The 16,547-nt window shown below is 45.1% G+C and overlaps 1 pseudogene; it reads right to left on the bottom strand.

Moving 5' to 3' along the window:
* Nucleotides 1-1,270: 1,270 nt before the first annotated feature.
* Nucleotides 1,271-12,970, bottom strand: LOC140455584 (class I histocompatibility antigen, F10 alpha chain-like; annotated as a pseudogene).
* Nucleotides 12,971-16,547: the final 3,577 nt, after the last annotated feature.

The raw sequence follows: 16,547 nt of genomic DNA, 5'->3' as shown, positions 1-16,547 counted from the left end.
TGCATCTTTTGGGGAAAACCTACAGAATAACAAAGCTTCATCCAAGTGCAAGACAGACTCAGAAGGGGAGTGAAATTCATCTGACAGGGAAAATGTTACCATTTTTAATACATTTCACCCAAAAGAATAAAAAAGAAGCATATTGTCTAAATGGTGAGAGTGTGCAGAGCTCTGAGATTGAGAGTTTGTGAGTCCCCTGGTAATTGGATCATCAGATTGGTTGTCAGATACAGCAGCTCATAAGGAAACCTCAGAGAATGTGATTGTTCGTTGTGAGGGGAACGGAACATAAAAGTAGGGAGGTTCTGCTTCAGCCATACAGGGTATTGACGGCCAATGCAGGACTGTCTACAGGTTTGCTCTCCTTGCTTAAGGAAGGATACAAGTGAATTGGAAGCAGTATAGAACACGTTTACCAGGCCATTACTTGGATTGAGGTGTGGTGTCTGATGAGGAAAGGATTGATTGACTCGGTTTGTATCTGCTTGAGTTCAGAACAGTAAGGGAGGCCTGACTGAAACGTGTGAGCTCCTGAGGGGTCTTGACAGGTTTAGATTTGAAGATGATGCTCACCCATTTGTGAGAAAATGTGTTTCCTCATCTCTGTTTTAAATGGATGACCCTTTATTTCCAAACTTTGAGCCCTAGTTGCAGATATTCCCATTAGGGGATACATCCTCTCCTCAAAATATGTCAGAAGCAGAATCTTTGAATATTTTTGAGGCAGAGGCTGATAGATTCTTGATAAACAAGAGGGTGACATTATCGGGGGGAGATGGGAATGTGCAGTAATCAGATCGGCTCCCCCCGCCCCCCCACCCCATGATTTCATTGACAGTTAGAGCTGATTTAAAGGGCCGAATGGCCTACTCCTGCCCCGATTTCCTCTGTCCATCTGAACGTAATTATAGCCATGGGGCAAACACTGAGAGTTACAACTGGACCCACAGAGAAAAACCAAAATGTCACTCACTGTCATGAAGGAGCTCAGACAGAGACTTCAGAAGCTGAGAAAATAAAAATGGAATGTGAGAAGCATAATAAAAATATAAAAACAGAGAGTGTGAGATAATGGCTACACTCACTTGGCCCAGGATCCAATCACCCTCAATCTTAACAAAACACACACACCACACAGCACAGAAGGAGGGGAGAGGGAAGGAGTGGAGGGTGAGGGCCTCACCTGAATGTCATGGAATTACTCCCAGAAGAATGGGACTCTACACCTTCCAATCCCTCTCCCATCATTCCCAACAGTCTGTCCCGTCAGTCACTTACTGGGAGCTGTTGTGTACGCCCCACTTGGGGAGTCTGCAGAAATAAAATAAGTGCTCATTAGGATGGGGAATGATCCACTGTGGGTGGTACAGTGGTTAGCACTGCAGCCTCACAGCGCCAGAGACCTGGGTTCAACTCCCACCTCAGGCAACTGTCTGTGTGGAATTTGCACATTCTCCCTGTGTCTGCGTGGGTTTCCTCCAGGTACTCTGGTTTCCTCATTGCAGGTTAGGTGAATTGGCCATGCTACATTTCCCGTAGTTTTAGGTATAGGGGAATGGGTCTGGAAGGGTTGATCTTCGGAGGGTCGGTGTCGACTTGTTGGGCCGAAGGGCCTGTTTCCACACTGTAAGTAACCTAATCAAGATGTGAGGGAATGGAGATTTTATAATAAATCCTCATTCCCACACTCCCCTCCATCCTTACACTTTATGGAGATTCTGGAGATCTCTCCCATTGCATTGATGTTCAGTCAGTGAGGATGTGGTTGTGTGCAGGGGATTTAATGATCAATGGTAGACCTCGTCTGGGCTGATCACACAAAAAAATCAAGACGTGTTTATACGAGTGTATCTGTGTGTGGGAATTTGATCAGTTCCATTTCCCACAGTGCCCTGTATTCCCAGTACTGGAGATTCCCCTACACTCACTCTGTCCCCTCAGTTCCACAATCCCCTCCCTGTGATTCTTACCTCTCCAGGGCCTTTTTCAGATTGTTATTGTGAATATTTCAGCCATTGTAGAGACTATTCTAACCATAATAACAAGGTGGAACTGTCTCAAACTGTTTTTTGTGATTTCGGAAACATATTGGAATAATATCAGGATTATCTCTGTCAGGGTTCGATTCCCAGTTCTGTGTTGTTTGTGACAATTTTAACTGATCTGACCCATTGGGAATTGATGGGACTGGTTGAAAGACTGGTTTGACTCTCCCCCAATTTCACTCTCCATTCAGGTTTCTGAAGGTCCCACTGATAGGGGAGTGAAAGATCTGGAGCTGGAATCCGGGAGAAGAGAGACGCATCTTCAAAAACAGAATGAGCTCATTTTGGAGTGAAATCAGAAAATACTCCCATGCATACAAATAAACACATGTTCACAAACATACATGTATACACACACACACACACACACACACACACACACACACACACACACACACACACACACACTCCAGTCCCTTACCCCACTGATAGAGCTGAGCCTCTGCCAGGCTGCTGTGTTCAATTTGACAGGAGTATTGATCCTCATCCCCAGCATTGATCCCAATCTCTTTCTGGATCTGATGGGTCCCATCGTGGTTCGGTCGAACCCCCGAGGACTGGGTCTCAGACATGACCTCTCCATTCCTTAGCCAGGTCACCTCGATGTCTACAGGATAAAACCCAGTGACCAGGCAGGAGAGAGTGAGCGGCTTGTCCTGACGACTAGGCTCCCTCCTGGAGATGAACACTTCAGGCTGAACTGTGATGGGAAAGGGTGAAAACACAAACAATAGACAGATACTGAATGGAATGGGAGAACGGTTTCATAGATCAGTGAGGTTAGATCAGAGAAGTTTGATCAGAAAATGGGATCAAAACTGAAATACATACCTTTCCTTCTGAAATATTCCTTTCCACTTCCAGATATCTATTTAATTGCTCAACTCCTACCTCTTCCAGACATATTTTCCAGTAATTGTTCCAGGTATCACCTGAATCCCATTTATCTTTCATTTTCACTGCAATGTGACTGAATGCAATCCATCTCATTCTGTTTGGTTCTAGACTAATTAAATCCTTTCCATCAAATCCAAACCTCATCAATCTCTTAATGCTGCTGTCATCACTGACCTCAGCAGTACAGTACCTATCCGTTGAAAAGTGTGAATTCCTGTCAATGACAACAGCATTCAATGATCAGTAATTAATTGCTAACTGAAACTCAGAATCAGTCTGATCAAAGGGGAACATGGTTTGGTATCGGGCCCAGGGTATGGGGGCATTACACACAGTGCTATAATCCTGGGGGCCTGTGCTGTCATGGGGTCCCAGACTCAGCCAGCACTGCCCCTTTCTCCAGCTGCTGTCTCACACCTCAGCCTGGAGCAGATAAGCAACAGGCTCTCCGATCTGGGTCAGAATTCCAGCGCTCACATTCCCACTGTCCTGGAACCACAACCCCGGTGGATGTTGTAATTTGTTTCAATCATATGCTGCATTCTGGGGAATGTAGTCCATGTCTGTCTGTGACCACTGTGTCAGCCTCCCATAAGCTCTGACCCACGATAGGACTCTGTGTGGTATTTATAAGAACACTCTCCCCATGGGGCTGAAATATCTCTTCCCCTGAGCTTGGCAGAATGGAGGGTAAGATAAATTTCTTTATGTTGCTAATTTTTTGGATCCACAGCTTTCTGTGACTTTTATAAATTATTTGGATGTGAATATAGGAGATATGGTTTGTTAGTTTGCAGATTAAACTAAATTGTTGGTGTAGTGGACAGCGAAGAAGGTTATCTCAGAGTACAAAGGGACCTTATTCAGATGGGCCAATGGACCACGGATTGATAGATTGAGTTAATTCAGATTCATGTAAGGAGCCGTATTTTGGTAGAGAAAATCAGGTCAGATCTTATACAGTTAGTGGTAGAATCCTAAGGAGTCTTGCTGAATAAAGAGCCCTTGGGGTGGAGGTTCAAATTTGTAAGTGGACAGGGTATTGAAGAAGGGCATTTGCTTTTACTGGTCAGTGCATTGATAACTGGAGGTGAGATGTCATGTTGTGGCTGTCGAGGACATTGGTTAGGCCACTTCTGGAATACTGCTCCAGAAAGGCATTGTGAAACTTGGAAGGGTTCAGAGAAGCTCTTTTATCCCTGGAATCAGCCTAGTGAACTTCCTCTGAACTGCCTGCAGTGTCACCATATCCTCCCTTAAGTAAGAGACCAAAACTGGATGTAATTCTAACAACACTTCTTTGCTATTATAATCTCATTCTTCTGCAATAAATTCCAGCATTCAATTTGCCTGCATATTCACTTTCTGCAATTCATTCACAAAAAACACCCAGATCCCTTTGCATTAACACACTTTTTCATATTTCAAGAATAGTTTTCCCTTTTATTTTTCCAACCAACATGGACACCCTCTCACTTATCCACATTATCTACTCCACCTGTCAGAGTCTGGCCCATTTCCCCAGCCTATCAATATCCATCTGTAAACTGCTTATCTCCTCCTCACTGCCTGCTTTCCCACCTATTTTAGTATCATCTGCAAATTCCACTATGTTACATTCTGTTCCTTCTTGCAGAATGTTTAAACAGATTGTGAACAGTTAAGGATGGAGAACCATGCAGTACCCCACTAGTTATAGGTTATCATCCAGACAAGGACCCATTTATCCCAACCCTCTGCTTTCTGTCAGTTAGCCAATCCTCTATCCAAACTAATACTCTGCCCTTAACTTCCTGGTATCTAATCATCTGGATCAGCCTTTTATGTGGCACCTTGTCAAATGCTAGATATATCACATCCATTGGATCCCCACTATCCACTTTGCTGATTACATCCTCAAAGAACTCCAGCAAATTTATCAAGCATGACTTGCCCTTCATGGAACCATGCTGACACGAGTGAATTGAGCTTTGATTTTCTAAATGTTCAGTTATCTCCTCCTTTATAATTAGCTTCAGCTACTTCCCCACTAGAAAAGTCAAATAGCTGGTCTATAGTTTCCCACGTTTTGCCTTTCTCCTTTTAGCATGTTTCCAATTCACTGGTATCTTTCCAGGATCCAGAGAATTTTGCAGTATCATAACTTGCACAGTACTTGTGAGGTGGGTCACACTGAAATCTGAGATTTCAATGGGCTTTGTAAATAGAGAAATGGAGTACAAAATCTAAGACTTTTCATTAAACCTATAGAAAACCTACTTTGACCCCACTGTGACTCCAGTTTCCTATTTTGGACAAACAAAAGTTACAAAGAGGTGGGGTGAATGTTAGTGGTAGAGTGGTGGTTGAATAGCTGAAAATGTGTTGCTGGAAAAGCGCAGCAGGTCAGGCAGCATCCAAGGAACAGGAGAATCGACGTTTCGGGCATAAGCCCTTCTTTAGGAATATGCCCGAAACGTCCATTCTCCTGTTCCTTAGATGCTGCCTGACCTGCTGCGCTTTTCCAGCAACACATTTTCAGCTCTGATCTCCAGCATCTGCAGTCCTCACTTTCTCCTTGGTGGCTGAATAGGCTCACAGAAATAGTAGTAGCATCCAGGCATATTATGTCTCTCCCTGTGCTACAGCCCAAATATGAACGTTGGGAAATGAATGAGGTTTTATGATGAAAGGATGAAAGGGGACAACCAACAGGGAAATTCAACAAGCCACATCTTACCAGATGTCTGGTTTGTCCACTTCGTTCATGCACTCAGAGTTTCCTTTACCATATTTGAATGTCTGTTCACTCGGTCTGTGAGATAATTCCAGAAATTCACACTGAAGGATTCTGCCATGAATTAAAGCCCAAGGATGCTCTGACGTGTTTTACTGTCACGAGAAATTATTACAATTCTGTTCACCATTGCTATGGTTGTAACCTCAGGATAGTCTTGAATTCCAGAAACAGTTGCATAAATCCTAGAGTGTACATGAGTCTCTGATGAAAACAGCTGGTTACTGAACACCAGCATAAGCATCCTATTAATGTACCTGGGCTCCAAAGACCATGATGATATCACAAAACTCAGGGTCGTCACTAACGCACGAGACGAACTTTCGACATGTTATGTTTGTAAGACAAGTGTAAGGGACAGTTTAAGAAACATTTGTACACACCACCAGTTGATCATTGTGAGGCCCCATCCACACTCTGACAACCTCCAATAATCCACCACTTTACCATTCTCCCAGAATCCTGTCTGATATTATAACCAGGATCAGGTTGAACTGGATCAGAATTAGATGCTGCAGCCTCTCAGAACAGGGAGTAAACACAGAGTCAGAGTCACACAGACACTCAGAGTCAATGTGGACACGGGGGAAAGGTTGCAAGACAATCCAGGGATTAGAATGCTAAAAAGAAATCACTAATCTGGAACAGTTACATGGGACACATCTGGTTTATCACTAACCTAGAACAGTGACTTGGCACAAATTGAAGAAAAATATTGAAGGGGCGCTCCTGAACTGGGTGCATCTGGAGTGAGGAATTCAGGATTATCTGAGGATAGGTCTGTGGAGTGAGTAAATCCAGATTGAAATGAAGAGAAACTGGAATATTTGGGAGGATGAAGTGTGAGACCATGGGGGACAGTCACTGTGTGAACAGTCTCTCTGTTAAACAGGGGGATAACAATCCAGAGCAGGATCCCCACTGTCCTTCACTGAGCTTTTTAATCAGCCCTTTATACACGGCCAGTAGGATGTTGGTGTCTGAGATAACCCGGCCTATTCAACCATGAGGGCATCACAGCTGAGCCTGGGCTGGGTTAAACATGGAGTCTCCTTCTCCTCCTCGCAGTGTTTACAAGACTTTAGACCAGGAGAAAGTGAGAACTGCAGATGCTGGGGATCAGAGCTGAAAAATGTGTTGCTGGAAAAGCGCAGCAGGTCAGGCAGCATCAAAGGAACAGGAGAATCGACATTTCAAGGGCTTATGCCCGAAACATCGATTCTCCTGCTCCTTGGATGCTGCCTGACCTGCTGCGCTTTTCCAGCAACACATTTTTCAAGACTTTAGACCAGGAATGATGAAGCTGTTTGGCTTTCCCCAATTGATGTGAAAATGGAAATTGTCCATTGGAACCATTTCCCATTTGCTCGGAGCTTCACTGATCTTGGGGTTTTAGAGTGGAAGCTGAGAACAAGAACAAACAGAATTGTTATCTTTAGATTGTTACCTGTGCCACATGATAGTGAGGCAAAGAACAAAGAGAGGTATCAGCTGAACATGTGGCTGAAGGGATGATGCAGGATGGAGGGTTTCAGGTATATGGCTAATTCGGGCTCATTCTGGGGAAGGTGGGACTTGTACAAACAGGACGGTCTTCATTTGAACCAGAGGGGTACTAATATCTTGGGTGGGAAATTTGCTGGTGCTATTCAGATGGGTTTAAACTCGCTCAGCAGGGGAATGGAAACCTTTGTTATAGTTCCAGTGTACAGGAGGATAAGAGTAGGGAGGACATGGACAGGATTTCATGGTCGCAGGAGTGTGCTGACAGACAGGAAGCTGGTTTGAAGTATGTCTACTTCAATGCCAGGGGTATCTGGTATAAGGCAGGTAAGTTGGCACCATGGATAGGTGCCTGGGACTATGCTGTTGTGGCTATTTCTGAGACATGGATAGAGCAGGGTCAGGAATGGATGTTACAGGTTCCAGGGTTCAGATCCTTCATTAAGATCATGGAAGGTGGTAAAAGAGAAAGAGAGGTGTGGCTTTGTTAGTCAAGGACAGTATAACTATGGCTGAAAGAACTTTTGATGAGGACCCGTCTACTGAGGTGGTATGGGCTGAGGTTAGAAACAGGAGAGGGGAGATCACACTGCTGGGTTTTTTTTAAAGGCCTCCACAGAGTTCCAGGGATGTGGAGGAGTGGATTGGCAAATCGATTCTGGGCAGGAGTGAAAGAACCAGGATGGTCATTATGAGGGACCTTAACTTCCCCAGCATTGACTGGAAATGCTATAACACTAATACGTCGGATGGATCAGTTTTTGTCCAATGTGTGCAGGAGGGTTTCCTGACACAGTATGTCACAGGGGCTAACAAGAGGGGAGGCCACACTCGATCTGTTACTTGGTGATGAACTAGGTAAGCTGTTTGATTTCGTAGTAGGTGAGCACTTTGGATAGCGTGACCATAATTCAGTTACGTTTAGTTTAGTGATGGAAAGGAATAGGTACATGCCACAGGGCAAGAGTTATTTTTTTTTTTCTCTTTTTTTTTCTTCTCTTATTTTTTTTCGTTTTTTTTTCTTTTCTTTTAAATTTAACCCCCACACTACCGCCTAAGTGCGGTAGTGCTTATTTTTTTCCCCAGCACCCATGGTGTGTGTGTGTGCAGGTGTGAAACACAGTGAAAGACACAAAGTGCACGAATCTTTATTCAATTTCCACCACCAGGAAGGTCGGAAAAACACCCGAGTGGCCAGTGACAAGCACTGCCCTTCACATCAAAGGGCAATGCTGTGTGATCAAAACAGTGAAGGGGAGGGTAGGGACTAAATCAAAATAGAGTTGGACGGGGAAATAATACACTCCACTCCCTGCGGCGCCCACCTCTCCCTGAACGACTCCAGGGTGTTGGTGGACACCGCGTGCTCCTTCTCCAAGGACACCCGGGCTCTAACGTAACCCCGGAAGAGGGGCAGGCAGTCGGCCCTAACGACCCCCTCCACGGCCCGCTGCCTGGACCTGTTGATGGCCAGTTTGGCCAGGCCCAGGAGCAGACCCACGAGGAGGTCCTCGGACCTGCCCTCCCTCCTCCGTACCGGGTGCCCGAAGATCAGGAGCGTGGGACTGAAGTGCAGCCAGAAACAGAGGAGAAGGTTTTTGAGGAAATCAAAAAGGGAGTGCAAATGCCCACACCCAATATATACATGGTCCACGGACTCCACAGCGCCACAGAACAAGCAGTTGGGCTGGGAGTCCGTGAACCACCGCAATCTGCGGTTGCAGGGGACTGCTGCGTGCAGCACCCTCCACCCCAGATCCCCGAGAGAAAGGGGGAGGACTCCCGCGTAGAGAGCCCTCCACTGGGGATCTCCACCGCCCGGTGGCAAATGGGCACGCCAAGGTGTGTCCGGGCGGTGGATGAGGGAGAAGAGGTGGACGGTGTGCAGCAGCAGTCGATACAGGGCCTTCCTTTTTATATCCCGTAAGGGGACAAAATTAAAATTCCGGAGGCGGCTCAGGTTGTGGGGCACAGGCTCCCGCGGGAAGTACGGCACCTTGGGGCCAATGTAAAATTCCGTCCGGGCCGGGGTGAGCGCGGACGGGATCCCACCGGACACCTGAGCGTCCTCCAACCGGTGCACTACGTCGGGTCCGAGCACCGCCGTTTTAAGGCGTCGGATGGCGGCGGCCACGTACCGGACGTCTACCGCTGCCCTGCTAGCTATGTCCTGCGGCAGCGTCCAGCCCAGGCCCCCGGCACCCAGTACGTCCCCGACCCTGGTCGCCCTCGCCGCCACGGCCCTCCCCTCCGACAGCCACTCGAACCCGCGAGTACGGAGGTGCGGATTCCTGAGCAACGGCTCCCTGACGACAGCCGCTACACCAGCCGGAGGGTAGGCACGACACGATTCGACCATGTTCCAGACAGTGATCAGGTCCTGGTAAAAGACAGGCAGCAAAAGGAATAGGTACATGCCACAGGGCAAGAGTTATAGATGGGGGAGGGCAATTATAATGCGATTAGGCAAGACGTAGGATACACAGAATGGGATAGCAAAATGCAGGGGACAAAGAACAAAGAGCAAAGAACATTTACAGCCCAGGAAGCTGGGCCTCCAAGCCTGAGCCGATCCAAATCTACAGTCTAAACCTGTTGCCCAATTCCTAAGCATCTGTATCCCCCTGCTCCCCACCTACTCGTGTATCTGTCCAGATGCATCTTAAATGAATCGACCATGCCTGCCTCTACTACCTCTGCTGGCAACATGTTCCAGGCACCTACCACCCTCTGTGTAAAGTACTTGCTGCATGTATCCCCCTTCAACTTTTCACCTCTCACCTTGAAAGCATGATCCCTCGTTATTGAATCCTTCCCCCTGGAAAAAAACTTATCTCTACCTATCCTGTTTATACCATTCATAATTTTGTAAACCTCTATCAGGTTCCCCCTCAATCTTCTTTTTTCTAATGAAAACATTCCGAACCTACTCAACCTCTCTTCATAGCTCTTCTACGTCAGGCAACATCCTCGTAAACCTTCTCTGCACCCTCTCCAAAGCGTCTACATCCCTTTGGTAATGTTGCGACCAGACTGTACACAGTATTCTAAATACAGCCAAACCAATGTCTTGTACAATCGAAATGTGGAGCTGGTTTAAGGAACAGATATTGCGAGTCTTTGATAGGTACATCCCTGTCAGGCAAGGAGGAAGTGATAAGATAAGGAAACTGTGGTTTACTAAAGAATTTGTGTCTCTTGTTAACCTAAGAGGGAGGCTTATTTGACATTGAGACGACATGGTTCAGATGAGGTGATGGAGAGTTACAGAGTAGCTCAAAAGGTTTTAAAGATAGCGGTAAGAAGAGCAAGGAGGGGACATGAGCAGTCTTTAGCAGGTAGCATAAAAGAGAACCTTAAAGCTTTCTATAAATATGCGAGGAATAAAAGGATAATGAGAGGAGGAATAAGCCCTGTCAAAGACTGAAGTGGCAAGTTATGTGTGGACCCTTTGGAGAAGAGGAAGTGATAAATGAATATTTCTCATCTGTTTTCACCCAGGAAAAGGAGAATATTGTCGAGAAGAAGACTGAGATATGGACTATTAGAATTGGGGTTAGTTATGAGGAGGTTTTATCAATTCTAGAAGGTGTGAAAGTAGGTAAGTCCCCGGGGCCGGATGGGATTTATCTGAGGATTCTCTGGGAAGCTAAGAAGGAGGGGTTGGGTCCTTTGGCTTTGATCTTTGAGTCATCATTGTCTCCAGGTTTAGTACCAGAGGACTGGAGGATTGCAAATGTTTTGCCCTTGGTCAAGAAGGGCAGTAGAGATAACCCAGGTAATTATAGACCAGTGAGCCTTACATCTGTTGTAGTAAATGTTTTGGAAAGGATTATAAGAGAGATGATTGATAATCATCTAGCAAGCAACAATTTCATTGGAAATAGTCAACATGGATTCGGCAAGGGCAGGTCATGTCTCACAAATCTCACTGAGTTTTTCAGAAGGCAACCAAGCATGTGGATGGGGGTAGGGCAGTTGACATGGCGTGCATGGACTTCAGTAAAGTCTTTGATAAGGTTCCACATGGTAGGCTATTGGAGAAAATGCAGATGCATGGGATCGAAGGTGATTTAGCAGTTTGGATATAAATCTGGCTTTCTGTAAGAAGGCAACGAGTGGTGGTTGATGAAAAATATTCAGCCTGGAGTCCTGTTACGTGTGGTGTGCCACAAGGATATGTTTTGGGACCATTGTTGTTTGTCATTTTTATAAACGACTTGAATGCAGGTAAAATTGGATGAGTTAGTAAGTTTGCAAATGATATGAAAGTTGGTGGAGTAGTGGAGAGTGTGAAAGAATGTTACAGGTTGCAGGGAGACTTGGATAAACTGCAGAATTGGGCTGAGAGTTGGCAAGTGGAGTTCAATGCAGATAAATGTGAGGTGATTCACTTTGGGAAGAATAACAGGAAGGCAGAATACTGGGTCAATGGTAAGCTTCTTGGTAGTGTGGATGTGCAGAAGGGCCTTGGTGTCCATGTACATAGATCCCTGAAAGTTGCCACCCAGATTGATAGTGCTGTTAAAAAGGCATACAGTATGTTCGGTTTTATTGGTTGAGGAACTGAATTCCGGAGCCACAATGTCATGCTGCAACTATACAAAATGCTAATGCGGCCTCACTTGGAGTATTAAGTGCAGTTCTGGTCGCCCCATTACAGGAAGGATCTGGAAACACTGGAAAAGGTGCAGAAGAGATTTACCAGGATGTTGCCTAGTCTGGAGGGAAGTTCTTATGAGGAACGGCTGAGGGACTTGGGTCTATCTCATTGGAGAAGAAGCTAAGAGGGGATTTGATAGAGACATACAAGATGATCAGATGATTAGATAGGCTGGACAGTGAGAGTCTTTTCCCTAGGATGATGACATCTGCTTCAACGAGGGGGCATAGCTGTAGATTGACGGGTGATAGATTTAAGACAGATGTCAGAGGCAGGTTCTTTAATCAGAGAGTGGTAAGGGCGTGGAATGTCCTGCCTGCCAATGTAGTTAACTCAGCCACATTAGGGGCCTTTAAACAATCCTTGGATAAGCATACGGATGATGAGGGATAGCGTAGGGTGATGGGCTTAGATTAGTTCACAGGTCGGCGTAACATCGAGGGCTGAAGGGCCTGTTCTGCTTTGTATCGTTCTGTGCTCCATGTTTCTGCATCCTGCTGTCAGGTGACCTGGACACAAATCCCATTAGAATCTCCCAGACTGTGCTGCCTTCAATGTGTAAAAGATCAGGCTGGCTGTATAACAGGCGGCTGATCAAACATCCCCCATTTCAAACTCTCACCAAGAGATTCACATTCGTCCCAGACACAGAGAGAGAGGGAGAGAGAGAGAGAGAGAATGGGGGCCTTGGAAAAACACAGGGAGATGTGAAAAGGATCAGCAACATTCTGAGAATCCACTCTCCCTATTCCAATCAGGGACTGGGAGTAAAATATTCGGGGTGAGGGGAGGGGATCAACTGGTGTACAGAGTCTGGAAGAACAAACCACCTTCTCCCCAGCCACTCCATGTCAATGCTGAGCTGCAGGTCATTTCCAGAACTTCAAGCTGAAGAAGCAGAGAGTCAATGATTGGTCCCAGTGTCTCAGTAAAATACCCAATAAAGAGATGAACAGATTTCTGTCACCAGTTACCAGGACGATCAGATACTGAACAGGATGAAACATAGTCAAGGTGAACTGACCTTTCTCCCACTGACAGGACACAGGGTGTGGGCTCTCTGTATTTCGGGAGCCCCTCTTCCATGGGGAAGCCTCTTAGGTCAGGGTTGAATGGAGGCTCTCACCTCCCCTGGAGGAGGTAAGCGGGTGAGTGGGTGGCCTCTCCCAGTAACCTCTACCCAGGGAGGGTGTTCAGAAGGCTCTGGGGACCCACACAACCCTGGGGAGAATCCCGGAGCCCACATTAATTCCCAGTGAGCTCAGGGAGAAGGGTCACGAAGTGGTTCACACAGGGCCTGGGGATCCCAGTCTCGGGAATGGGGGAGAGGATATTCAATGAAAACCAGCAAATAGCCCCCTGCTTTTGTCAATGGTCCCCTGACCTCTGCCGGTGAACTCTCACCCCTCAACCCCCAACCTGTCCTGGTCTCAGTGTAGTAGCAGCCGTAATTGTGATGGTCAGCCTTGTCTCCTGCTCTTGGAGCCTCACAGTGCGAGGGTGGATGATGACTCCCTGCAGTGCCATATGAAGTCTCCACTGTCTCCATGCCAATTGTGCATAACAAGGAGCCCTCCTTGTGTAAACACTGAATCTATTGTTCGGTGTGGCCAGGGTGCTGGTCTGGGTAGCCTTGACTCGCCCTTTCACTTTTCTGGGTATTTTCATTTGTGTCATTTATAAAATACATACATTAACGTTTTAAGTATTCGCCATTTCCTGACAAACTCTCTCATTTTTGTTTTCAATCCACCACAGCTAACCTCTTCCTTAATTGCTCTTATTTAGATTTGAGGTGCTATTTAGAGGGTTCCCATTCAGATGCTTTTCTCAATATTGGAGCGTGGTGTCAACATTGGGAGAGATGAGTTACAGAAGAGTCAAGTAACAGCCTAACAGAGGCATGCTCACGGAATCATAACGTTTATTGAACTTAAAACCTACACATCTTTGAGAAAGAGTTTGGTCACCTGACCTAATAAGTCCCTTGATGGCACAGTGTATTATTATTTTGTTTCAGGGAGAAAGAAACCCAGAGGTATTGTGAACATTGTGAAATGCATTATACCATTATATTCTATTGTTGTTTCCTAGCCTGAGAATCAATCTGGCTTTGATCTTCCCGGTATCTGGTGACAAAAAATGTTTTTCTCTTTCATTGGTTCTTTTTCTAAAACTAAGCAATCATTCTCCCTCTGGATCTGCAGTCAGGAGATGATCAAAGATGAGTCAAAGTCATGATAAACTTTGTTAAAAATCACACCTGGATATAGTCCAACAAGGGCACTGCTCCTTCATCAGGTAACTGGTGGGGCAGGATCATAGAACACAGAATTTATAATAAAAGATCAAAGTGTCATACAACTGATGGGATTTACTGAACAAACCCAGATTACTGTTAAGTCTTTAATCACTTAGAATGGGAATGCAGATTTTGATTGATTTATATGTAAATCCCAGAACTTCTTTCAAGTCACATTCCCAAGGCAACTATATGTATTAAAGTGGCATCTCAGCTCAGACAATGCATTAAAGGTGTGAGGTTGGAGTCTGTCTGTATCCCAACACTGGACTGACTGCCTGCAGATTGCCTCCAAGTGCTGCGGTTTCCTCCCATGGTCCAAAAATGTGCAGGTTAGGTGAATGAGATGTGCTAAATTGTCCATAGTATTCAGCGATGTGTAAGCTAGGTGCATTAATCAGAGGAAATGTAGAGTAATAGGGATACGGAAGTGGGTCTGCATGGGATAATCTTCAGAGGGTCAGTGTTGGCTTGTTGGGCCGAATGGCCTGTTTCCACACTGATGGGATTCTATAAAAATCACTAATAAAAACAGTGTCCTTTTTGAACAAAGTAGAATGTATCTGCAAATACAAATTCACCTCATAAATGTATATGTGTGTGTGTGTGTGTGTGTGTACATGCATGTGAGAGTGTGTGTGCATGCTTGATAGAGTGTGTGCGTGAGTTGATGGAGTAAATGTCTATGAGAGGGTACGTGTACATGTGTCTGTGTGAGAGAAGTGTGTGTATGAGAGAGGGTCTGTGTGAGTGTATGAGTGTGATTGTGTGTGAGTGTGTGTGTGAGAGTATAGTGTAGTGGGGTCACCTGTAGTGTGACATGAACCCAAGATCCCACTTCACACAAGCATACATAAAAATACACATACACACACACTCTTACACCCACACACATACACCCTGTCACAGACATGTTCTCCATCACACTCACGTACACACTCAAGATACAAGTGCTGAGGGTTGATCTCAAGGAGGTCTTTAAAGTTACGAAAATTTTTCACATGGTGGATTCAGAAAAAAAATTTCCACTTTCGGGATCAGCATCACTAGACATTGTCAGTGTTATATAATTGCCAAGGCCTTGAGGAGGGATAGTTTTACACAGAAAGTGGTGGGAATAAGGAACTCACTACCACAGTGAATAATTAAAGCAAATAGTACAGGTGCACTGAAAGGAAAGCTAAATAATTATCTAAAGGAGAAAGGAATAGATTGTTATGTTGACAGTGAAACTGAAAAAGGATCTAAAGGTACACTTTAGGGGAGCACAAACATTACATGACCTAGTTAGATTAACTGGTCTGTTGTTTCATGCATTTCTACACAATATATTATCCCCCCACAGGACATCCCACCACATGGCACCCTCATGAATATCAGTCACAAATATTACAATTATGAGATTTATAAGTTTGTGACATTTTGGCACTGTGTCTTCAGATTAGTATAAAATAAGAGTCAGCTTGAATCCTATTCTGACGTCTGCTTGACAACAAATCTGGGTGGTTTAATTATTAGAGATTAAGGGCAGTCCAGGTTGTTTCACTGGGAAGCAGGCATTCAACAACGATGAAAGCAACTGTGATAACAGTGGGCACACTTGCAATCTCCCAAGTTTCAGAAAGGTGCTTAAAATGTTGTACGGGGAGGGGGGGGGCGGAAAGGATGTGCTTTAAACTGCCCATTTAATTCAGGATCTCTAGACTATGTCATCTGTATTTCTACCTTGATAAAAAGTCCATGTGATTCATGTTGACATGAAGATGGGCTTTGAGAAAGAGAAGATTTTAACAATATTGCTGAATTTCTTGGACAGTAAAGTTAGTCTGACATGTTCAGTGTGACAGGCAGAGCAGCAAAAAAAAACTCAATGATGCTTTTGGTCAGACTGTGGTTGGATTGAAAAAAACAGATTCCTGAAGAGTTCACAACAGGCTGGAAGATTTGCTTAATCTTGGTTCAAAGCTGAAGTCTTCAGGAAACACCGGCAGAGGTTTTTATCAAAAGGGCCTATCACAGGATGACAATACACAAATGGTGAAGAAAAATGAAGTATATGTCAGGTTTAGACAGCAGAGATCGAGTGAATCCTGAGAAGAGATTAAAGGCAGTAGGAGTAAATTTAAGAGGGAAATGAGGTGGGCTATAAAGGAAGATGAGATAGCTTTGGGATTCTACAAATACATTAAAGACAAAAGGGTAAATAGGGAGAGAATAGGGCCCCTAAAAGATCAGCAAGGCAGCTTATGTGTGGAACCGCAAGAGATGGGTGAGATACTAAATGAGTATTTTGCACCAGTGTTCACTGTAGAGGAGAACATGGAAGGTATAGAATGTAGGGAAATAGATGATGGCATCTTG

Source organism: Chiloscyllium punctatum, chromosome 30 (genome assembly GCF_047496795.1).
Source record: "Chiloscyllium punctatum isolate Juve2018m chromosome 30, sChiPun1.3, whole genome shotgun sequence".
NCBI lineage: Eukaryota > Metazoa > Chordata > Chondrichthyes > Orectolobiformes > Hemiscylliidae > Chiloscyllium > Chiloscyllium punctatum.
The sequence above is the reverse complement of the archived record's forward strand: the minus strand, read 5'-3'. Positions and strand labels throughout refer to the sequence as shown.